Source organism: Hydra viridissima, unplaced genomic scaffold (genome assembly GCF_058129835.1).
Source record: "Hydra viridissima isolate aposymbiotic clone 2 unplaced genomic scaffold, HvirCarnegie_v1 scaffold_8, whole genome shotgun sequence".
Taxonomy (NCBI): domain Eukaryota; kingdom Metazoa; phylum Cnidaria; class Hydrozoa; order Anthoathecata; family Hydridae; genus Hydra; species Hydra viridissima.
In genome coordinates, this window is record NW_028324307.1 from 4,451,940 (window position 1) to 4,476,714 (window position 24,775).

Consider the following 24,775-nt stretch of genomic DNA (forward strand, 5'->3'; position numbering starts at 1 on the left):
TTTTTTTCAATCAAATCTAACTCATCAATTTCCTTCGGATTTGCTTTACATAACTTTTTTTGTTTATTTGACTCTATTAAAAGCGTAAAGTCACTTTTCTTTTCTGCCTCAATAGCAAGTTTGTCCGACTCGTTAGATAACAACTCAATTTGACTTTGAAGAAATCGCCGTTTCGCCCGAACAGCTTTTAACTCATCATCAACAATATTTCGCTTTAGCGCCACATTGTCACTTTCTTTTTTTAATTTTTGTTTTCTCAAGTCTTCATGGTATGAGCTGCTTGCTTTTCTAGCATGTTGCTGCATTTCTTTGGTAATTTTGATGCTTTCAGAAGTTTCTCCCGAAGATGAAAGGTGGTCTTTCATGATACGTAAAGCAGCAAGGGATTTCTCCTTCATGTTTTGAACCAAAAGTTGCTTATTTATACTAAAACCACGTTCTATTGATGACTGACCATGCGAGAGCACAAAGATCAATTTAAAAACCTTCCAAACTTCTTCATAAGCTGTATTTTTCCCAATGAAGTCTGAATAAAATTGGTCAAGCCGATCATTTTTAAGGTCAAAATTTTGAAATGCGCTTTTGTTGATGTCAACAATTTCAAATATTTTTTTGTATTGTTCTTCTGCAAGCTCCGCAGACTTTGTTGACAGCCGATTACAATTTACTAGTTTTTGTAAAAGAACAGAAAAACTTTTGACACAGTTTCTTCGTTTGCTATCAATGGCCATTTAGATTGGATTTACAGATATAGCAAAGCGTACGATGGAAATCTTTAATGGGGACTTGTCAAAAAGATGTGCTAACAGAACTGCTAAAAACTCCCCAGGTTCACTTTTAAATGCAACTACTCTGTAATCGGTAGAAACTAGATTGGCTTAGTCAAGTTTTAAACGAGAAGCAAATTCAATATCAATGTCTGCTGGAGGTTTTCGAATATTCCTATCGTTTATATCAAGTTGAAGCAGCTAATAAAGTGCATCACATTTCTTTAAGACATCTTTGAGAATAAATCAGCTCAATAAGTCTTTGACAATATCACCAAGAATAGCACTCATAAATGGTACCATGGGGTTATCTGTTTGGAAACCTTTTAGAAAGGCATTTAATTTCTCAGATACCATTTCAAAGAATTTCAATTTTGCTGGTAAAATTGGATCATGTATCGAGCTTTTAGTATCTGCCAACTTTTATTATTGACGTCAGGTAGCTTGCTTTTTTTTAGACCACTAACGTATGTTACAAATTTTTTGTAACCATCAAGAAGAGAATTAGCTTTTCGTGCACAGTTTTCATTTTCGCACGACCTGTGTCCACTAAATTGAAGTGGATATTCCAGTGTTTCAGCAACGTTTTCATAAGTTTCTCGTCGTGTGGGCAAATCATGTAAGAATTGCCACATCGATTTCAAAGCATCATTTATTTTCCAGCCACTTGCTTTTGCACCAGCTTTCAAGCTTCCGCGAATGGTGTGAAGACCAAATGTTCCTATATCATTAAGGGGATTTAGTTCTTCCTCTTGCCTTTGTTCAATGAAATTTTTGAGAAATAACAAGTTGACATTGGGACCATCAAAAGACACTTGTAAAATTTTTGCTTTGTCAATTTCGGATACACATATGAGAAATGTATTTAAAACATCCTCTGCAGAAGACCGCCCCATAAACTCTGAATTAAGATATTGAGTATTAACGATGTCAGATTTTTTATTCCAAAACATGATTAAAATATCCATTTGTCCTTTTTGAAATATTTGATTAAGTGATTTGTCAAACGAAATAGTGTAATATGGAGCAGTTAAAAGGGTCAAAATAGCTCACTTCGAAAATATGGAGCAAGTCCATATGTAGCCACATACCCGGCCTTTGTTCGACCACATTGAAATATCTTTGCATTATTGCTATTAGGGAACATTTTTCTGAACAATTCTTTAGAACTTAATGAGTTATTCATTGAATGTCTCGAGTAAACAGTATTTAAAACCCAGCGTATCTCAGCTTCAAGTGTCAATGATCCTATAAACAATTGATCAATTGTTTTTGAATTGCTTGATTGTGATATAGCTTCAGAACAAGTTTCTAGAATAAAAAGTGGGGAAGTTAAAGGTGATAAATATGATTTAATGATTTGCTCTAAAGGTTTTCTTTAGATATGCTTTTTGCTTCTCATATGTGATGTTAATGAAGCCTCTCTCATGTTAGAAACAATGATTTTACTAAAGCAATAGATTCATTTAGCAATTGTTTCATTTATCTTCCGAACCCAGGGTTTAAATTGATCATCATATAACCATTTTTCTTTAAATACACACTCATTCTTAGGCATTTTTTAAACCTACTACACTAAAAGAAAAAACATTTTGAAAAAATCTAAACATAATTTTAAAAACTGACTGCAATTTAAACTATGCTATAAACATTTAACTAATTTAAAAATTAAAAATATGAGAAAATCTCAATCAATCATATAATTCTTATCATGTCAAGCATTTTTACAAATATATTAAGTAGAAGCAACCAACTGTGAACTATACTTTACATTTTGAAATATTTGTTTTAATCAAAATATGATAACATTGGTGAGAGGGAAAATATACTTGATTATGATATTATTCATAAATCAGAGCTATAAAATTTAACCTCTTAAAATTAGTTTAAAATTTTAACTATAGAACCCATGTAACTTAAAAATATGGTTAAAAATTTTGAAATTTAAATCCTTGAATTTAAAAATTCCAGGACTTTTCCAAGATTTAAGAGAAAAAATGAAAAGTTCCAGGACTTTCCAGGACACTCGTCAAATTCCAGGACTTTCCAGGACTTTCCAGGACTGTGGGAACCCTGTATATATGGTACTAATCTGACCATTTTTATATATGGCCTCTTTGTTTCAATAGTTTTTAGTAAAGGACCTCCCTTCCCCGTTTTTGCCTTAATGGTGGTCAGGAGAATAGAGTTATTTTTATTAAGTGTAATCAAGTTTTTGATTAAGACCTTTTACCAGAATAATAAAATGTAAAACAATTACTTACGTGTATAAGAATTTTTTCTTTTTAATATATATAAGAATTTTTTCTTTCCTCAAAAGTGTTTCAAATGCAAACTAAGCTAACTAATTAGTTAAACTAATATATCAGAACAAAAGGAGAATTAAAATCTGATGGAGCCAAGTTAATGTGAGGAACAAAAACCCATTTACCACCAGAAACACCTGTCAAAACCTCTGCATCAATATAATTATTTTGAAGAGCACAAACTTTTATATGAGTATAGTTTGCATAACCAGCTTTGAGATCTAAATTTCTAAGTAGCATAATTACACAACCAATTTTCAATTTTAAAAAATGAGGTAGCATACCTGAAGGAGTCAAGCTGTTCAAAAACTCAACAGGAAAGTTATTTCTTTCATTAAGGTCATCAGTATTAATTTGATAAGCACTTAAATAAATTTTGACCTCACCCGGCAGACATTCAAGCACTTCTTCATTGGTAATGAATCAACATTAGTTGGTGTTAAAATCACGCGTTTAGATTAATCATTTTGATCAGCATCTCAACAATTGATTCATTTTCTCTAATAATGCACTACTTTGGTATTTCAATGCATCCTTTAAAAGGATCCTCCTCTTTGACAGGTATTGTTCCATTCCCAAGTTTTAGTAGCCATTAGGAAATGTCACCTTCCCCATCTTGTACTCTCATATTTTCAGTTAATGCAAACTTCTGCACCAATGCAAAGAACATTTTACACACAGTTCTACTATTTCAGCTGGTTGTGTTTATACACAATTCTACTATTTCAGTTGTTTAACATAATCATCAAAAATTTCTAGATTTAAGCCTGTAAACTCATCAATAACAGGCATGTTGTAATCGGCCAGCATTTTACCACTTTGATTAATAATCTTTTCAATTTGATGAAGAGTAGCTTGTTCAGCTATCAGAAGTGGGATTGAGCGGGGAATGAAATTTTCCATCATAAAAGCTTTGCATGCATTTCAGAGATGTAAAGGATTGTCAGATTCACAAAAGGTGAAAATAATTGAAAACATCTGTCTAATTTGATTTGGCATACGTGTTAAAACCGCCTCAGAAAGAGTATTCTGCCATTCAGCGTCATCTTACAATAAACCTTTCAAAACATATGCTTCACGAAACGTTTCAAGGACAATACCATTAACAGTGCGCATATCCTCCCAAGATGTTGCTCCTTTTGCTTGCAAAAGTAACAGTTTAAAGAAAAACAATTCTCCAGTTGGATTAACTTTATACATTCCTACTACCACCTTATTACCACCCCTTTTGTCTAACCTTCCATTTACGATGTTTATCATCAAATAAAAAGTGATAAGGAATGTTTACATAAGAATAGCAATGTGCTCTTTCATTTTCAGTATTTAACTTAAACCATGCCGTTAGGTGCGTATCTCGTTGAGCTGCACGATCTAAAGCCATTTGCTCTGCTCCTTCTCTAAAATACAATAATTGATTTTCAGGTAGATGATTACCAAGTCACAGCACTTTAAAAACACGGAAACAACATAATATAAACATATGTACCAACTATAAACACAATAAATGTGTTTAAATATGTATATAAGGTTAAATATATACCTTATATACATATTTAAACACATTTTTAAAACAATTAAATAACACATATTAACACATACACAAACAATAACAACACTTTACATTATTGTACTACTTTACATTATTATAAAAACACATTGATAAAACAACTATAAAGCACTTATTACCACATACTCGTGCATATCAAAAAAGCATATATACAAACAATAAACGTGTGCAAACAAAAATTTTAAAAATGACACGAGAAAATTTTAAAAGATTCAAAATATATATTTACAAACAATACTCTTTACCTTCTTTTTTTTTCATAAGAACTGTAATCCTCATAACAAAATTTAACCTTCACATACAATAACATGTGACATGCCATGTCAGTGTTGGCACAAAAGTTTAATTTATTTTTCTAAATTTTCTAAAAAAGAACAATAGTTAATAGCATCACAGAAATATTTCAATGCAGTAATAACCATTTAATGGAAATAGCATTAGTATAACTTTAAATAACATCCATACCCCTATTTTCCATCTAAAAAATAAGATAATAAAAATAAAACCGCAAGAGATCTTTCTCCAAAGGCCGCGTGCAACGGAAAAAACGCGCTCTTTCAAAGCCTAGTAACTAATGACTATTCGACGTTAAACATTAAACGTTAAAAATTAAACCTTTATGTAGGAGTTATATTAAGATAAAGGTTCAGCTGTAATTAATAAAATTTATTTATGTGTATGTTTGTTAAAAGGTCGCAAAACCTTTTTTACTGTACGTTTGGCTTTTTTCTTATCTAATTTAACAATAACTATAAGATCAGTGAATTAAAAGCCGGTGAGAAAAGCTATCAGTGAAAAGCTGTCTGCATCCAATTTCGATAAATATATGGCTATCATGTCAAAAACTTGAGTTGTTGCAGCCAGACAGAGTATAGCCACTGTTCTCAGTCGTTTATTTCCGAGCGATTACCTCCTATTTGAAAGTATTGCTAAAGCTTTGGCTCGCATTGTATCCTCAACAGAAGTTTTTTCCAGCTCCGCTAAAGGAATTGCTTGTTCACAGGAAATCATTGCTGCGGCTGACGCAGAAAATAACTTACTGAATTTATGAGTTATTATAAACATAAAATAAATTTGTACATATATAGATAAAGCAAGTTATACTCTTTTTGCCTAGAAAACTCGCGCAATATATAAGTTTTTTAATTACCAAAACAATATATGCAATAATATTAAGCAATTCTGCAAATCTTACATTCAATTTCATATAAAAAAGAAGAGAAGGTGTAAAATCTCGAGGATTGGAAACTGTTTCTTTTACTTTGGAGAGAATATGTATTTTACTGGTACAAAATAGAAAAGTGTCTAAGATGTTCTACCAACAGAATATATAATAAAAAAGAGGTCTGTGGAGAGCACGCACCAATAAATTAACTATTAACAGTAATAGCAATAGTTAAGTTACATATGCTTCATTTATCAAAACCCAGTTACAATAATGAAATAATAAATGACATTTTCAACATGCTTGTAAAGATATAAAATCACCTGCTGCTCCTGAAATTAGAATGCACATAGATTTTGGTAATCGCCAAAAACAAATACTCTAAAATTGTTATCCCTGTAGAGGTGTGTAGAAATGTAAATATAAGTGTAATGTAAATAATATTCGTAATATATTCTTTGTTATATTTGTTTTAATATTATTTATTAAGATAAATTAAAACTAATTAAAAAATTTTGATAGTTCAAAGTTTTATGCATCTTTAAATTTAAAAAAATCAGTCATTTAAAAGAAAAATGATTTTGGTTCTTAATCTTCAATAAATAAAATATCTGTAGAAACCATAAAAAACAACTTTAGTTGAAAAACAAAAGCTTTTTCAATCTTAAAAGCAATTCACAGTGTTTATATGTTCCTGAAAGTAAAAATGTTAATAATCAATATGATTATCATTAAAAAAATAAAATAGATTTATCTTTGTTTACATTTAAATAGTAGGATCTGAAATAACAATCAACCGCCTTCAATATATTGTAAGGATTTGGCCATTGACACAATAATTCTTTAATAGATTCAGAATGATAATACAGTGAAACCCATTATGAAACAAAATATTAAATCTATTGCCTATGAAAGGAGCAAACATAAACTTGTCTTCACCTTTTCATTGAGAAAAGAATTGAAATACTGTGCCACACCAGGTTCATTACTTTCTTGTTTGTGGAATGTTTTACATGCAGTGCGTATCAGTCTTGCAACTCCAGATTCAAAAGTTTTAAATACAAAATTGTTTATGTGAGCATCACTCAGAGCAATTTTTTCAAATGAATCCAGTACTTTTTCTGTCTCAGTTGCAAATTTTATTAAAAGATTGAACTTAGAAAAAATGTTTGACGTATCATTAAGTGCATTTTTCTATTCAATCGTTAAACTATTCCAATCGTCTGTAACTTTTGGTACTTATAGCTCCTTCATTTCTTTTAACTTACTGTGAAATAGTGGACAGAATCTAAATCTTGCAAAGTAGTCTTAAACGAACAAATTAACTTTGCAAAGTTCTTTTCCCTGTCTTTGTGTCTAGAATTTCACAAACATCATTCGATATTTCTGTTAAAGAACTCAAAGTTGATACAGCATCCCTGGAGGTCATTTCTAATAATTCTAATGATAGCTCTCTACCACTTTTATAAGTCAACTGAAAGTTTTGATAACACCTTAGTATTTGTTTGTTTCATCTAACATTTCCTCTGATACTTGAAGCTGTGCAAGAATTAAAGCTCCTGGCATTAATCTAGATCTTGTACCTACTAAGGGGAGTTTTGTAATTTCTATTTTTGCAAGTTTCTTTAAAACAGTCTTAAAAACATCATTGATCTTGTTCATACTGACTTTTAATGACTTCTTTATTACATTCTTTATTGTTAACAGCTTCTTTATTACCATTTGAATAACGTCCTCTTTCAAATTTTACAATTTCCTTATCTTCCAACAATTCCAAAAGAACATTTAAGTAAATGTTTTCTGTTTTATGCTTCAACTTTTGCACTAAGTTCTTTAACTTCTGACTTATTAAAAGTGAGATTTTTAATTGAAGAAGAGGAAATTGTTTCCTTTGTTTTATTTAAATTGACAATATATTTCAACTTTTGTATTACTAATTTCTAGCATTAGATTAAGATTATTGAATTCCATATATAAAGTTTGAGATTGCTTTTCAAATTGCTCTTTTAATGCAATAATTTCTTTTTCTTGTTTTTTCAACTTTACACCTTGATAAACAATCTTGTTTGGATATCGGCTTTTGTTTGTTATTGTATATAGTGCTTTACAGTGGTTGGCTTGTTTTTTAAGTTCAATTTTCTCTCGATTGCTGGTTTTTCCAACTAATTGCTTTTTTATTTCACTTTCAAGACCATTTAACTGGTAACAGAAGTCTTTATTTTTGTGCTCTAGAGTTTTATTTTTGGTTTTGAGATAATGTAGGTCTTTTATAAGATTTTTTCTTTTTCAGAGATGTTGACTGTAAAGGTGGTTGAGCATTTGTTTTAGATAATGGTGATATAAAATTTAAAAGCAAAAATTCTTCTTTTTTTTCTTAGTTAGCAACCTAACTTTTTTAATCACTCGTTTTATTTTCGAAAACAAAGTGAGGTCATTTTTAGCAATTTGGAAATTGGAAAAAAATTATTTGAAAACTGTGCGTACATTGCCTAAACTTTTTTCTTATGATAACTTTAAAATATTCCCGAAAAATTTGCCGAATCTGATCATCATCCCAGCAAACATGCCTTTATTTTTGCTCATCGGTTCTATGGCGGCCCACCATCCACAAGCCACTGATGGGCCATCATCGAAACGGCAGAATCCCCGAAAACAAACTTTCCTTGGACCACCGCGTTCCCGGCGTCGGCTAAATATGCTGGCCCGGCTTTGGCGCGCCGAGCCTGTACCACTGTTTACTTTTCTTAAAGCTCCTATGGCGGTCCTTCGGCGGCAAAGCAACATTGTATGTTGCACTAATTTTATAGCATTGTTGCACCTCGAGGGAGCGAATTCGAATAAAATAGTAAAAAATTAGTCATGAAACTAAAATAATGCTATTATTAAGATAAAAAATTTATTCTAGTGGTTCGTCATCATTGTCGATATTAGCTCTTCTCTTTTCGATAAAAGTTCTTCTTTTAACACTTACGATTGCTCGCGCTTGCCTCCCACCATTTCGGTCTGGTGCTCCTCGTAAAAATCGTACAATTTCTTTTTGAAAATCACACTCACTAACTGTACTTGTAGACGGATTCGTTTGCACGGCTCCTTAAAATAAATATACGCGTATGGGATTTTAAAATAAGAATAGCACGTTTACAATTATTTTATAACCTATAAAATTATCTCCGACAAAACAAATGACATTTTCTCAGAAATGCAAGCTAATATACCTGCATAAACAAAAATCAACTCACTTTCAAGTACACGCCTACACTGCAATTCTTTTGATCCAAATTTATTTTTTGTATGCAATTTAAGACCAGCTTCACTTCCTTTACGTTGACCACCGGTCCAATTGAGCTGACAACAAAGTTGATTTGTAAAAAGAGAAGCAGACATTCTTCTTACAGCATCTTTCAGGTTGTATCAGCCTTTGTAGCTACAGCAATAACCTATATTATAAAAATTGGAAATACTTTGTAGCAAAATATTTTATTATGTTTATCAATATTTAAAACAATTTACTTACTAAGTTTGAAAATACTGTCCTATCGTTCTTTATCAGCTCTTCAAGTGTATTCAGCTGTTTTAAGTCGTGAAGAGGTAAGTGTAGCTTATCAAAAATTCCTTCATCATTTTTCCCCGCAGTTAAACTTTGCAGCAATTTTGTATTAATTTGAGTTAGACGTTGAAGATCTTTCAAGTAAACTTTGATCTCCATAACAAAATTTACTAATGAAGTTATATCAGTTGGTATAATGTTCAAAGATGCAGAAGGAACGACAGGAACATTAAATGTATTTTTTTAAAACATGGGTTGTGTTGTTTTCTCGAAATTGAATTGACCATTTGTTACTGATAACGATTGATCTGTATTATTATTTGGTGAAGATGTTAATAAACCTGGAGGAGTTACTCTATTAATAAGTATATCATTTCGAACCAGTTGGTTTGGTATTGCCAATGATATCTTAGAAGCTTCAGTTAGAATGTGTCTCTTCAATAACTTTGTCATCTTAGCTTTGTTTTGCTTATAGCTGTTATTAAATTTATTTGTGTCATTATCACTCTCGTCCTCATAATACCAGTAATCGTTCTTTCTGAAAAAAAAAAAAAATAGTAAGTTAATGCAGAAAATAAGTTAATGTTTTAGAAATGAGAGTTTATTATTAAATACAAGAAATTCTTATCTACTAAATTCTAGTTTTAACTGTGCAGAAATTCTATTGAAACTAGATAAAACAAACAAAAAACTAGACAAAAAAGGTATTAAAAAAATAAGTAAAAAATAATAAAAATAAACAATTCTCAAGTATGAAATCAATAATAAGAGAAAAACATCATTAAAACTATTTCCATAAAATTCAAAAAACTGTTAAAACATAAACCTTTTTTGGCGGTTTTGTGTATTATGCTCTTCATCTCCTGTTTGTAAATCTGAAGTATCTTGCGCAACCACCAATTTTTTACAAGCTTTTTCATATGTTTCTGAATAATAAATAATTTTATTTAATTTCATAAATATTCGAGAGGTGGTTTTGGTATTATCTGAAGATGGTTTAACTTAGTTTGCCCACTACTTATACAAATCTCTTACTTTCTCAAAAACAAAGTTATAAAAGATTATACCTCTTCTATAAATGATGGAAATGGTGTGCTTTGACCAGGTGTCATCTGGGATCTCCCCGGCTTTACTTGATTTTTTAACTCTTGCATTACTAACATATAGTGGCCGGTAGCATGAACTATCATCTACTAACCAATTGTCTGGTATAACATACATTGAACCTTGTTTGTTGAGAAATGATACAACAAGGTATTTCATTTTTCTTTCTTTCTAAAAATCAAAAACACTACTTGGTTAGGGTTAGGGGTTAAGGTGTTATAGCTAACCCTAATCCTGATGAGTAAATATTAAAAAAGATTCATAGCTGTCGAATAAATATATTGCTAAACAAATATTTATTTATGATTTAAATGTTGTCAGTAAGAAAAACTAAAAAATCTACAAACAAATCAAATAGTAATTAATATTTAAAAGTACATTGTATAATAGCAAGCAATGAGCAGTTTTTTTTATAAAACCTTGTATACAATAACTCTAGAGCCTGCTTATTTTCTTCTTGACATTAGACTTAATTACTTTATAATATATTGCATAATTTAGTGAAACTAAATGTTTTTTAAATTATTAATTAAAAAAATACAATTTGAAACAAATACAAATTAGTTTTAAATATATTTTGAATTTATAAATAATCCATTACATAGACAAAAAAAGCTTTTAAAAATAGAGCAAGACTTTGTATTGTCTGATAAAAATAGAGCAAGACTTTGTATTGTCTGATAAATTACAAACTAAGTATATGCCAACGGATGATGAGTTCCAAGGATATGTGAAAAGTATTTCTACGCTTTCAAATGTGTCGTATAAAACTTAAATATCACCATCTTCTCCATATTTTTTAACTATGTTTTGCACATAAATAATTTCACCAGTTTTCAATTGGCAACAACTGTCACCCACAGTACACTTAATACAAAAATCTCTTAAAATCGCTTGCTTATGCTGAGATTCAATATCTGTAATATCGTTTGGAAGCCTAATATTCTGCTGGTGTTTTAATATAGGATTCTTCAATTCAACCGCTTTTAGTTCCAATAAATTTTTTTCATGCAATCTTCATTGTACCTGTTGTAATGGAAAATTTGGCTTTCGTAATAACTTTTTCAGCTGACCAAGATAGTTTTCAAATGGAAACGCAGATATGTTTTCTAAAGGTCCATACTTGATTGCATCTTGGCACAAAAGTGAAAGTCCATGCACATTATAAGTTATCATCTCTGGACCATACATATCTGAGGTATGTTTTATGAACAGATTAAGTAAAGTATTAGCACTGACAGCATGATGTAAACATAATTTTGGACACAATAAAGTTCTCAAAGCAACAGATAATAACAAGAAGTTTTTATACATGGCTTCATTTACTATATCTGCTAAGTATACAACACCAGTATATAACAAGAACTGTCTGAGTTCGATTGCTTTCCACCTTTCAAATTCAGACACAGCCCTAGGCTTACGAGCATATTCTTTTGGTATAAACTTGGAAGCACCGACCAATCGAACAGAAAGTCGTGTTGAATCTCTTGCACCTAATCTAACATGCAAAGAACCATTTAACCATATGTAAAGCAACTTTCTTACCACTCCCAAGCAGACAAGATGCACATAGTCATGAGGAAACTGTGTTACCATTCCAATACCAAGTTCCAAAAGAACAGACTTCCCATTGTGATGTTTTTTTTGAGTCATGTTAAAAAATGACTGATCTGTTCGAAGTTTAGCAACTAAAATAGGAAAGGTTACCCTTCCTATATAAAAGCCTTTTTTTGCAGTACTTATCACATCCAAAATATCCTCCATGCCCTTTGCATGCTTTTACAAACACTCGTGCTGGACTATCACAAATAACAGCTGATATACTAAATTTGTATAATTTTCTACAGATAACAATTCCAGATAGTAAAAGTGCCTTACTTTCTTCAACAAACTTTTTTAGAAACTCGTTGCAGTTTGATGGTTTGCTTTTACCATAAAATAAACCAATTATAAATGGAGTTTTGTTATTCTGAATATTGTTTTGATGATACTCAATTAAACCCAATATTGGCCAAAACTGACTATTAGAACTTCGAAACAAAGGAAGACCATCAATATTTACTTGTATAGATATGCAATTTAAATCATTAAAAAAAATTAAATTTGAAACAGAACTATTAGTTCCGCTTTCAACACCAAAGTGATAATACTGCCCTCCAGAAATTTTTTCAACAGACATAATCAATTTTGTTTGACGTAAAGTACCGTAAAACGGGGTGAATAGAAACAATTTTCAACTTTGGTTTAAAATTTTGCATATTTGTAGTTGTTTTAGGTACACCATTTTTTCCCCAAATACAGGTCTCTGTTAGACCTATTTTTTTATGGTATTTCCATTTTTTTTTATCTTATTTCATTTTATTGAAAACAAATAAAAACATGGTGTTTCTATTCACCGCGCAGATGGGGGTGATTAGAAACAGTACTTCAATTTCATGTGTTTTTCTATTAAAACAAATTGAGGGTGAATTGAAACAGACAAATATGGATTTTTGGTCAATAAACGAATACAAATAAATTTATTTCTCAACATAATGATTTATTTGAGTGCATAAGCAAAAGAAGCTACATAAACTGTGCCCAACGGTAAGAAAACAACCTATTTTTTTATGGTATTTCCATTTTTTTATCTTATTTCATTTTATTGAAAACAAATAAAAACATGGTGTTTCTATTCACCGCGCAGATGGGGGTGAATAGAAACAGTACTTCAATTTCATGTGTTTTTCTATTAAAACAAATTGAGGGTGAATTGAAACAGACAAATATGGATTTTTGGTCAATAAACGAAAACAAATAAATTTATTTCTCAACATAATGATTTATTTGAGTGCATAAACAAAAGAAGCTACATAAACTGTGCCCTACGGTAAGAAAACAAATTGGAATAGTCCTCTTCATCTCCTGATGATATCTCCACACGCTTTCGGCTTTTCTTTGGCTGAACCTGTTTAGTACCTGAGGTACCTGGGTTTTGGCCAGTAGAACATGAAGTTTAGGGAATCTCATCGTTCACGACGAAGTCCTCAACACCGATACTTTTGCCAGGTTTCACATTTACTTTGGTCCTTTTTTGCCTTATCTTAGGAGTCTGATCATGACGCAGACTCTGAAGGAGCTCTTGGAAACTCCTGTCAACAGCTTCAGTGTTCTTTTGAATGTTTTCTGGATTCTGATTTTCCTCACCATCAATGATTTTTGGAAGCATAGACAGCACTTTGTTCCTGTTTAGAGGCGCTATACCGCACTTCTTAAAACCGCTGATCACATTTTCTTCCTTCAATGAATCACAAAACTTTTTCAATAACGCGGGAAATTTGTCCTTAGGAACAGTTGCTTTTGCTCTTCCTGGGCCCTTTTTCCACTCTTCGAGAATCTGCCACCCTGTTGATTTCAATGGGCGAAAAAAGGCTACGTCTAGAGGTTGTGTGAGATGGGTGGAGTTAGCTGGGAGAAAAATAAAACTGATATCATTGTCTTTACACAGCTTCACAGATTCCATTGCTAAGTGAGAAGACAAATTGTCCCCAATCAGAATTTTTCGACCCGTTTTGTTTTTCAGGTACGGAAGAGCAACTGTCAGTACCCAATCTTCAAAGCAAAAGGAATCGAACCAGCCAGACTTTGTTCGATTGTACCTGGCGTTTTTTAGCCCACCTTCTGTCCAGCTTTGGTACAAGTGCATAGCCTTATACACAACGTAAGGTGATAAAATAGTGCCATCAGCAGCGGCAGTAAACATCACAGACGTAGATGACTTTGATGAGTTTATGGCTCTTTCTGGATATTTTGTCCTTCTACGTATAATGACCTTTCGCTTACCAGGGTCATCACTTAGATTCGTCTCAACGTAGTTTACGATATTAGATAAAGGCACATCCTTTAATTCATTTGTTAGTTCATAAAAATAGTTGTTAATTGTTACTGGTGTTACACCAGCCCTCGAGCATTTAATATTCTGACACATTCTCACGGCCAGTTGTTCCTTATGACGTTTTATAAATGATTCCACAAAGTCACGGCCGGGGAGGTTATCTTTAAACCTCTTAACTTCTTTCCCTCTCCGGTCTAAAAAGTCTTTTACAAGGAGTCATAGAGTTGTAGTGTCAATGGGATAAAATCCATTCGCCACATATCTTAAGCCTATCAACAAACAGCTGTTCTTCTTCAAGTGATAATGCTGTCTGACCACCATGTTTCTTCAAATTTGGACCTCTTTTCAATTGTCGATAAAGAACACTATAATGCAAACCATGTTTTTCAGCAGACTTTCGAAGGCTTAATCCATTCTGTATGTCAGAAATTGCTTTTTCGATTGTTTTTGGATCGTGCTTTTTGTAGCCACCTCCAACCACGTGTTTGTACTTCCTTGGCATTTTACAGGGTTCTGAAATAAAACAGCTGTGTCAGTTAAGTATATAAGTGTATAACACATAATTTGTATTTTATATTGTATAAGTGTGATTTAGTATTAAATTTTTTTTCTGGGGTGAATAGAAACACTAAAAAATATGTGTTTCTATTCACCCCACGAATTCTAAAAATCTAACGTAATCAATATGAATAATTTCTGAAATAATATTGTTAAAGTTAAAGCTTAAAGTTAGCCTTAATCTTTTATATGGATAGTTAATCTATGTTTTGAACAACTATTTACTTCTATGAACAGTACACATTCTGACTTTCCTGGAAAGTTCAAAGTAGATGAAAAAACAGCATGAATCACGTGCAACATTCAAGAAGGCAAACAAATAGGAACCAGTGCTGCCACCCAAACAAACCATTATTTCCCTTTTAGCCTAAAGTGTACCAACTTAAAAAAAAAAATAGTTGCCACTATTTGACCATAGTTATGCAGGAAATGAATTACTATATATATAAAAACGAATTTTTGTTTCTATTCACTCCATTTTACGGTACGCGAATCATTTGGCAACTCTGGAAACTAATTTTGCAAAACTTTTAACAATGAAGACAAGCCTTTCTCTGTAATGCCAAACTCAATTGACCATTGTACCAAATTAAATCTTAAATTATAATCAATAGGTAAAATACTATCACCAGAAGATTCAGTGTCGGATGATTCTGGATAGCAATCAGAATTGTTCAAAATAGAATTTAAGTTTGTATCAATTTCATAGGTAGAAACATTGCTTTGACGTTGAACTACATGATTTCGTGCTAAATCAGGACTACCAACCAATTGAAGATTTGCATTATCTGCAGTTTTTTGTAAAATGTTTCTTTGATCATCTGTGTAGTCATCTAAGAACCTCTTTACATGTTTTACTACCATTCGTCTTTTTGTCCAATAATTCGTTACTAAAGATAAATTAGTAGTTTTGTTAACATCATGTAGTTATTGTATAGTTTAAGGTGGTACACCCTCATTCTAAAAAATTTCCTTAAAATAATCAATACAAAATTAAAACTTCAATACACAAGTTAAAACAAGTTTGTTGATTTTTTTTTAAATAAGAAATCTCGATTGCCCAACTTTTGCCTCACTTATTCCATGCGAGTTGTTAAAATATGGGTGTAATTTAAAACAAGATATCTCCAGTTCTATATATCTTTTAACTCTGAAATTTTCACACTATGTTCCTAAAAGGTACGAAGAGGTTATGAACCAAAATCATGCATTAAAGATGCATAGAACATTTTAAAAATAATTTTCTATATATTTAAGAAAATTTTTAACAAAAAAAGCAAGAAAAAAAGATTTTAAACATACTTATACATCATATTTATTTGTAGTTTTGGTTCATTACCTAAGTCAATTTATAACAAAAACACCCTGAAAATTTCAAGTCAGCATATGGTCTCAAACTGAAAATATTGCGTTTTAAAATTTAGGTATTTGGTAAAAATGACATTTTGAGAAAAAAACAAAATAAAAGTTCGTTAAATTAGGAAAAGAAGCACGAGCCCAATTAAAAACCTCCGCTATTATATTGTGGGTCCTTTTCCAGTTCTTTTTCAATATCTGTCACCTTTTTTGATGGCTCTAAGCTGTTTTCTCCTTATTTTACCTTTAGCACATTATTTGTGATTCATTTTTTTAATTCGATTGCAGTCCAATTTACGAAGTCCTTCCTGCATAAATATACTTGGTTCGATACCTCCAGCACTAATTACTTTTTCAACTGCTGTGCTTCCATCATTAAATGCTACAATAGCTGAGTTTATACAAATCTCAAGAACTTTTTTCCCAATAAAAAAATCTTTAGGACATCTCTTCCATATTAAGGCATTCAGACTTTCATTGTTATTTTGAGTTTGTCCGTGCAAACATTTTGACAATAATGTTTCATTTATCAAATCTGTAAATATAGGCATAAGTACTGCTTTAATTGCTAATGGTAAGCGTAATTTAGTTTTGTATGTTGTTTCACCTGTTACTTTATTACTCTGCCACAAACACCAACTAGTTCTAGTTCGTGGGCAAAATTTGTGTCTCTCTGACTCTTCACTTATGTCACTGTTGTGAAATAAAACAGCCCAAGCACCTTTTTTCATTGCATATAGGTTATTCACATTTTGACGGGTAGCCATACCAAAATAATTTTGAAGCGTATTTATGGCTTTATCTGTCAGCCGACCTTTTCCATCTATTTTTTTTTCCATCTGAAAGAAACTGACCTTTAAGTGTCACTCTAAGGTTACGCGCACGATTTCCAAGTCTCTTTTGGTAATGTCCAACACAATGAAGTCTGTTTATTTCAAAACCTGGATATGGATTACTTGCAACAACATCATTATATGCTGAGTTGTCACCGTTTCCAATATATCCTTCATATCTCAAACCATGCTTTTCAATTGACCGTTGAAAAAGTTGAAACAGCACCAGAAGCTTCCATGGATCCTGATGATTTATTGTGGTTAGCTTCACAAACATGATTTATTTTCCAATTTTGATAACCTGGTGTTGACTTTTTTTTGTTCCAATAACTACAAGCTTTGCAGAACTTAGTTAACAAAATTGAATCAAGAGATTTTCCTTTCTCTCTTGATATTGCAGTGACAATACCATTTAAAGATTGATGGCCTCTCTTTTGCCAGGTACCATCAACAAAAACCTGGCAAGCAGAAACACCATTAACATTGCTTGATTTAGAAATAATAAAAATACTTCCTTATTTATTTGTTAAAAAAAAAAAATTAATAATATTGTTTTATGAAAAATTGTTTTATGAAAAATTTTGAATTTTTCTAAAAAATTTCAAAATTAATGGGGATGTACCACCTTAAAGATTCCTCTCAAAAATGTTTAAGAAATACATACATACATATATATATGTATGTATATATATATATATATATATATATATACATATAATTTAATATATATATTAGGTATATATATCATATTATGTATGTATATATCAATGTGTATATATATATACGTATATATATCATATATAAATATATATATATATATATATATATATATATATATATATATATATATATATATATATATATATATATATATATATATATATATATATATATGTAAATATATATAATATATATATATATATATATATATATATATATATATATATATATATATATATATATATATATATATTACGGTTATCCAAAAAAACTTTTTTTACTTTTTGTTATTCCTAAGGTCTAAATGTGTTCATTTATGAAAGAAAACATTGTACCAAAAAAATCAGCCAAATTTGTTAATATTTAGAGGTCGCGCTGGGGCGATCTTTATACACCTCTAAAATAGGAATTTTCAAAAGGTCATTAAAATATTGACCTTCGTTTTCTGTGCACATTTCGGTTATTTACCGTTCCATTTTAATAAAATAAAAACGAAAATAAAGCTCTTATTACGCATAATAATTTTTGTTAAACAACATTTAACAACATTAAACAACAACAGCTGCTCATTGTCGCCTGGTTTGTTTAGCACTCAATGTTGATTTTTTTGCATCTGGTAAGACAGCCCTGTTTTCTGCAACTAAATTTAGCACATACTTTTGCTGCTCTTCATCTTTTGTTAAGACAGCATTAAAGTCATGTACTAACTTCACCCCTCTTTCGGCGCAATCATTAGCAACTTTAAGAGACTTCACTACTTCTTTAGAGTCGGCATACGACTCATTGTTTTTCCAGTTTGAAGGATCTTCTTCAAGAAAGGAAATGTCAATATTTAAGAAATAAAAAAATGAAAGTGATTTACGCGTTACAAAGTCCTCAAGGGATTTACTCATTACATTTGTAATATCTGCTAATTTCTTTGATGGCCTATTATTGTCTACGCATTGACGCTGAAGGGCAGTTATCATTTTTCTTTTAACTTCAATCTATTCATCATCACTAAAAAAGGCCAAAGATATAAGTTCTTCATTTAAATACCATAGATGCCGCTTCATTGCCTTGGTTGCAGCGGTCGCTATATTTTCATTCATTTCACGATATTCCTCAATATTTTTTAGAAAATCTAAATCATTAAATGGGGCCGAGGCACTGAGTGGTGCAGTAAACCACTGTCGAACATATATTAACGCAGCAAACATGCTAATATCTCTTACTGCGTTTAATTCATGTTGCACCATTTTATACTGATCTCTAAATAACCATATTTTAATTGAATAAATAATTTTTGCCATCCACCGAGCATGATGGAAGGCTCCAGGTGCTTTAAATCTTATTCCACTAGGAGGTTGCTCTCCTAAATATATTAGACATAATTCAAGAAGTTCTTTATAATCATCTCGTGGTTGTAAGTCTTGCAAACATTTTTTTAAGAAATTAATTATAGACGATTTTTTTTCAATCGAGACGTTTGAAAGATATCTTTCAGCTTCTTCATCTTGCACTGTTGGGCTAAAATCATCTTTCTTGATATTCTTCCAGGCTTGTTTAAATCGTTTGAAAATAGCAACATCTGGTCCGGACGTTGTTGGAAAATAAATTTTAAACACAGATTCTGCAACAATTTCAGTAATGTGATGACGACAAGCTAAATTCAATAATTCTTTTCCTAATTTTTCTTCAAGTAAATTACAAGCACCTTTCTCAGATCCTGTATTGCTAGCTGTGGTATCAAACGACATGCCACAGAGATTATTAATAAGATTCGAAGCGTCCCATTCATGGAGGGAGGCTACAACTGCAGTAGCAATGGCTTCTCCTTTTGAATCAGAACGTTTTGGCACTCCCAGAAGTTTTTCAACACCACGCCCTGTCACTAAAACTGACAAACGCTCAACATTTCCACTTCCATCGATGTCTGCCATCGTTTTTCCATCCCAATAAACTACGAGAGGTATATCCGGTTTGAAAATTTCTTTCGTTTCATTGTAATGAGTTTCACGATAATCAGTTCTTGCCCTATGAAAAGTAGTAACAGATATAGAGAACTCTTCAATGGGAGCTCCTAAACTTTGCATTGTAGCTGCTATAGTTTGCATTGCCACACGATTGCTTACTTTTCCTCTATCTAAGGAAGCGACAACTTCAGGGGTAATAATTTTTTTTATAAAACGCTTCCTTTTCAGACCGGAGTTTTCTGCAACATCATCTTTTCCTTTCAAAACTACGATATCATCATGATCGCTTCTAGCAGAACTTGAAGGCGAAGTTGAATTCTCAAGAACAACTACTTCTTCAGAGCGTTGTTTCCTTAACGCTTCATTTTGCAAACGTTTATCCAAACTTATCTCTCTGCAAACTTTATTTTCTTCTTTCTCTGCATCATCTTTATCAACGGAACCCAAGACCATGTTTCTATCATCTCGTTGATCTATGAGGAAATCGCGATCTTCAGCAATTTTTATTAAATCAAAAACATTAGTTGGCGCAATATCAAAAAGTTTCATAATTCTCTTTTCAAAGTCTGTTACTTTGCTTCTAGCAACAGCTGATTTCTTATTTCTGTCTTTTAATAGATCCGTATATTCTTTATGAAATTTTTCAAGCCTTGTAACTGCATTATCCTTTCGAGTTGTAGGAATTTTAGCTTTTTCCCAAATTTCACAAGTTGATTTGATAACTGTTACCGAACTTTCATGTATACTCAATCCTTTCACCTCATGGTGGAAGAAAAAACATTTTAATACTTCCAAAATCGTTGTAAGCTTAAGATGGGAAAGCATTGATATTGGTTGACCAATTAACCATTTTGCTGTAGAACTGCGTGTTGACTTTGCGACTGCAGCCATTTTAAATTTTCTTTAATACAGTGTAGGAATGAAAATATATTTTGTTGTCAACTATATTTCCAAAAAAAATTAGTTTCGTTGAAACTCGCAATTATATCACTTTCTTAAAATACTGTAATTAATATTATTAGTCAAGCAAAATAGATAAACTATTGTAATTTTATTTCTGGAATCAACACACTCTCGATAAAGTCTAGAACTGAACTAAACCATGTAATAAACCAATATAATAAAATATAATGAAATTTGGCTTAGTTTGCAATTTATTTTGCCGCTTTAATATGCATTTAAAAAGGAAATGTTGTTTAACAAAAACTATTATGCGTAATAAGAGCTTTATTTTCGTTTTTATTTTATTAAAATCGAACGGTAAATAACCGAAATGTGCACAGAAAACGAAGGTCAATATTTTAATGACCTTTTGAAAATTCCTATTTTAGAGGTGTATAAAGATCGCCCCAGCGCGACCTCTAAATATTAACAAATTTGGCTGATTTTTTTGGTACAATGTTTTCTTTCATAAATGAACACATTTAGACCTTAGGAATAACAAAAAGTAAAAAAAGTTTTTTTGGATAACCGTAATATATATATATATATATATATATATATATATATATATATATATATATATATATATATACATATATATATATATATATATATATATATATATATATATATATATGTATGTATGTATATATATATATATATATATATATATATATATATATATATATATATATATATATATATATATATATGTATATATATATATTAGGGTGTGACAGTTGCCCCTAAAATATTAAATTTTTATTCTAGAGGGCTGTTCATAATTTTAGTATTGCATATTGGTCTCACCAGCATTTATGCGAAATTTCAAGAAGATTGTGCAATTTTTGTTGTAGCTCCGACCTTGCAAAGTTTTTGTTTTTTATCGTTTTTACCCAATATATTGGGCAGGGTGCAACTGGCAGTAAGGGGCCTGGAGGCAAGACATAGATAAGGCCCTTATGGTTGCAAAAAATTAAAACCCTTAATTACTTAAGGGTTTAATTTTGGTTTTTTGGAGATAGGCGTAGAGGATATTTCTAATAATGTTTTTCAGTAAAATGTGATAAATAATTTAATTTTAGAAATAACTACAATACTTATTGCATTGTTTTTATAAAATAGAAGCATACAAACATTATTTATTACTATTATTTATGTCTTTTTGTGTGTTTTACTTGTTCATTTTTTTTATAGTTGGGCCCAGGACCTTTGTGTCTGGCTGGGGCCAGGGGGGATACCCAGACTCCCATCCTGTAACTTGAACTCCTTTCAGAAAAATATATATATCGATATTTTTTCAGATAAATATTATCAAAGAAAGTTAAAGGTTCTAAACTGCCAACACAGAGACAAGTATTGTTATGCCTTTTATCAAACCTGAAAGATTTGCATTGGGATCAAGCGTTATTAGCAACTATAGAAAATGTGCTCTTACACAATCAGAAAGCCAATATCCCAACTCTAAAAGGCAGAAGCAATATTGATAGAGTAATCAAAGATTACTATGAAAAAGGAATTCATTAGTTTGATGAAATTGAAAGATTATAGAAGACGAGAGGATGAACCTAGAATAATAAAATTTAAATCAGAATTGAATTTGACAATAACATTTTATAAGAACACAGTACTTAAGGACATAGCTGCTAAGAAAAAGGGGATAACTAAAGTTGAACAAGATGCCATTGATGTTGATGTTGAATTTATGAAAAGCATGTTGAATGACAGAGTAGCTACATACTCTAAGTTGGATAAATTAGTCACAGAAAAGACCAAAAAGCGAATAGAAAGACAAAACATCATCTGGAGCGTGAAGAAATAAACCCGTGTAAACGTACTTTTGAAATGATAAATCTTGAACCAGACACTAGCTCTTGTGAGGATGAAAATATTGAAGAAGTTGCCACCATAGCACAAAGTAGGAAACACAGAAGATTAGTTAAATGTGGCATAGATATCTTTGTTCCTCATGATATATTGAAAAACCCTGATCTTGCTTCATGCAGTATTCGTAACAACATCTCATCAACCAAACTTAGTGCAATTGTGTATTCCCTTGTAGCAGCATGTGGGAGTGACCTTTACAAGCTATGTCTAAATGCAAGGACAGCCCACCAGTATAGAACCGCCATTGTACCTGAAATAAGTTTTAAGATCAAAGAAAATTGGATGCCATCGTCGAATATATGAATAAAGGTTTTACATCTACACTGTAGACATGCATTTTCAGGAAAGAGAACTGCTGCATGTGTGTCTTTACAGAAGGAATTAGATCGTACCCTATTCTGGTTTCCTTGTCGAAGGCATGTGGGTAAATTACTTTTGAGTCATTGCTGGGAAATCCAAATATTTTGATCTTTCAAAAGTGAGCCTAATAGAATATACCATTAGTGTTACCTTCAATCAATGAAGAGACACATATAGTAGTAAAAATCTTCTTTAAAAAGTTGGGATGAGTGAACTAACTCTTTATATTTTTAACTTACAAGCTAACATTTATTTACTATCTTTTACACTTTTCTTGGTTCAAAAAACATTTCCCTCAACCATTATCAGATGAACAAGCGAAGTATCATTACCCTAATATGATGTTTATAAAAGAAGAACGCCAGCAAGAGATGGCTAATTTTTTTTGTGAATCTTTAATACAATCTTTCACACGAGGTGACTACAAAGAGTTGGTTCAGCTTTTTTTTTTTATAATAACTAAGGGATCTGTACCAAAGAACTCCAAGATGCGCTATCCTGGTACCCTTCACAAAGCAAGGTGGATAAGTAAACTCCTTTATACTTTAAAGATTGTGCTTCTGTCTGGAAAGATCAAAGAACATTTTCAAGAAGCTGAAATTGTTACTAGCAACCAAATAAGAAAATTGGAACGATTTTTTGTGTCAAAACATGAAGCTGATTGTCGACAAACTTAAGGAAGTAAATGAGGCAGCAGAGTGTGGTTTAAAGGTGTGCCATGACTTTCTAGGTGTAACTAGGGATGAGAAGCACTTTCAAGATGTTCTCCAAGTAATAGAATCTGATAGACAACGGATTCCTAATCAGCGAAAGCGATTTTGTGCACAAAATAAGAAATCAAGGTTTCTAGTCCAGAAAAACAAGTAATTTCATTTAGACATTTATACCTTAATACACCATGTAAAAAAACTTTTTCTTATCATCTTGTACTTTGTATAGCTGTATTTAATATAAAAAAAACTGTTTTTATTTTCTAATCTCCACCATGGTATTAGAGCGTAGTGAAAATAGTAATTTTTAGGCTGAATTCTGTATTTTAAATTTAACGGTGCTCATTTAATTGTGGATTAATCTTAAAAAAAACATTATATATCTTATTTTTATGACAAAATAAAATACCAAAATTATGAACAGCATCATACGACAAAGTTGGGGCAACTGTCACACCCTTATATATATATATATATATATATATATATATATATATATATATATATATATATATATATATATATATATATATATATATATATATATATAGATATATATATATATATATAGATATATATAGATATATATATATATATTTATATATATGTATATATATACTTTTGTCAGGTCAGGTTATCCTTACGTAAAGTCAGGTTATCTTGCTACTGCTAACATGTAATCCAGTACAACCTGCTTCATGTTAACGTCAGGAAGGGCATCCGGTTGTAAAACATCGCTTCAACTCTTTCATAATGTCATTATGAAGAACCATATAAACCACACAAGTGTGGAAAAATAGACAAAAATTACGAAAAAAATATATATGTATATATATAGTCAACTCTCGTTATGTCGACTACTTAATGTCTCGAACATTTGGTTATCACAAACTTTTTTTGAGATAACCAAATGTTCGAGATATTAAGTAGTCGACATAACGAGAGTTGACTATATATATATACATATATATTTTATGACTATATATATTGACTATATATATACTTATATATTTAATATACTAATGATAATTCAAACTTTCGTTATATCAAACTAATTTTTAATTTAAATATCAAGAGTTGACTGTAAATACACACACACAGACAGATATATATATATATATATA

The 24,775-nt window shown here is 31.0% G+C and overlaps 4 pseudogenes across 1 annotated transcript; all 4 read right to left on the bottom strand.

The window, feature by feature from the left end:
• Positions 1-8,686: 8,686 nt before the first annotated feature.
• LOC145200217 (uncharacterized) lies at positions 8,687-10,963 on the bottom strand (annotated as a pseudogene). The gene is made up of 5 exons (XR_016455188.1): positions 10,420-10,963; positions 10,179-10,278; positions 9,316-9,890; positions 9,045-9,242; positions 8,687-8,895 (listed from the first exon to the last, which is right to left on the bottom strand). The product of XR_016455188.1 is annotated as an uncharacterized LOC145200217 (transcript).
• A 111-nt stretch (positions 10,964-11,074) lies between these two features.
• LOC145188664 (uncharacterized) lies at positions 11,075-15,774 on the bottom strand (annotated as a pseudogene).
• LOC149884673 (uncharacterized) lies at positions 13,418-14,832 on the bottom strand (annotated as a pseudogene).
• A 615-nt stretch (positions 15,775-16,389) lies between the features above and the next one.
• Positions 16,390-17,316, bottom strand: LOC149884674 (uncharacterized; annotated as a pseudogene).
• Positions 17,317-24,775: the final 7,459 nt, after the last annotated feature.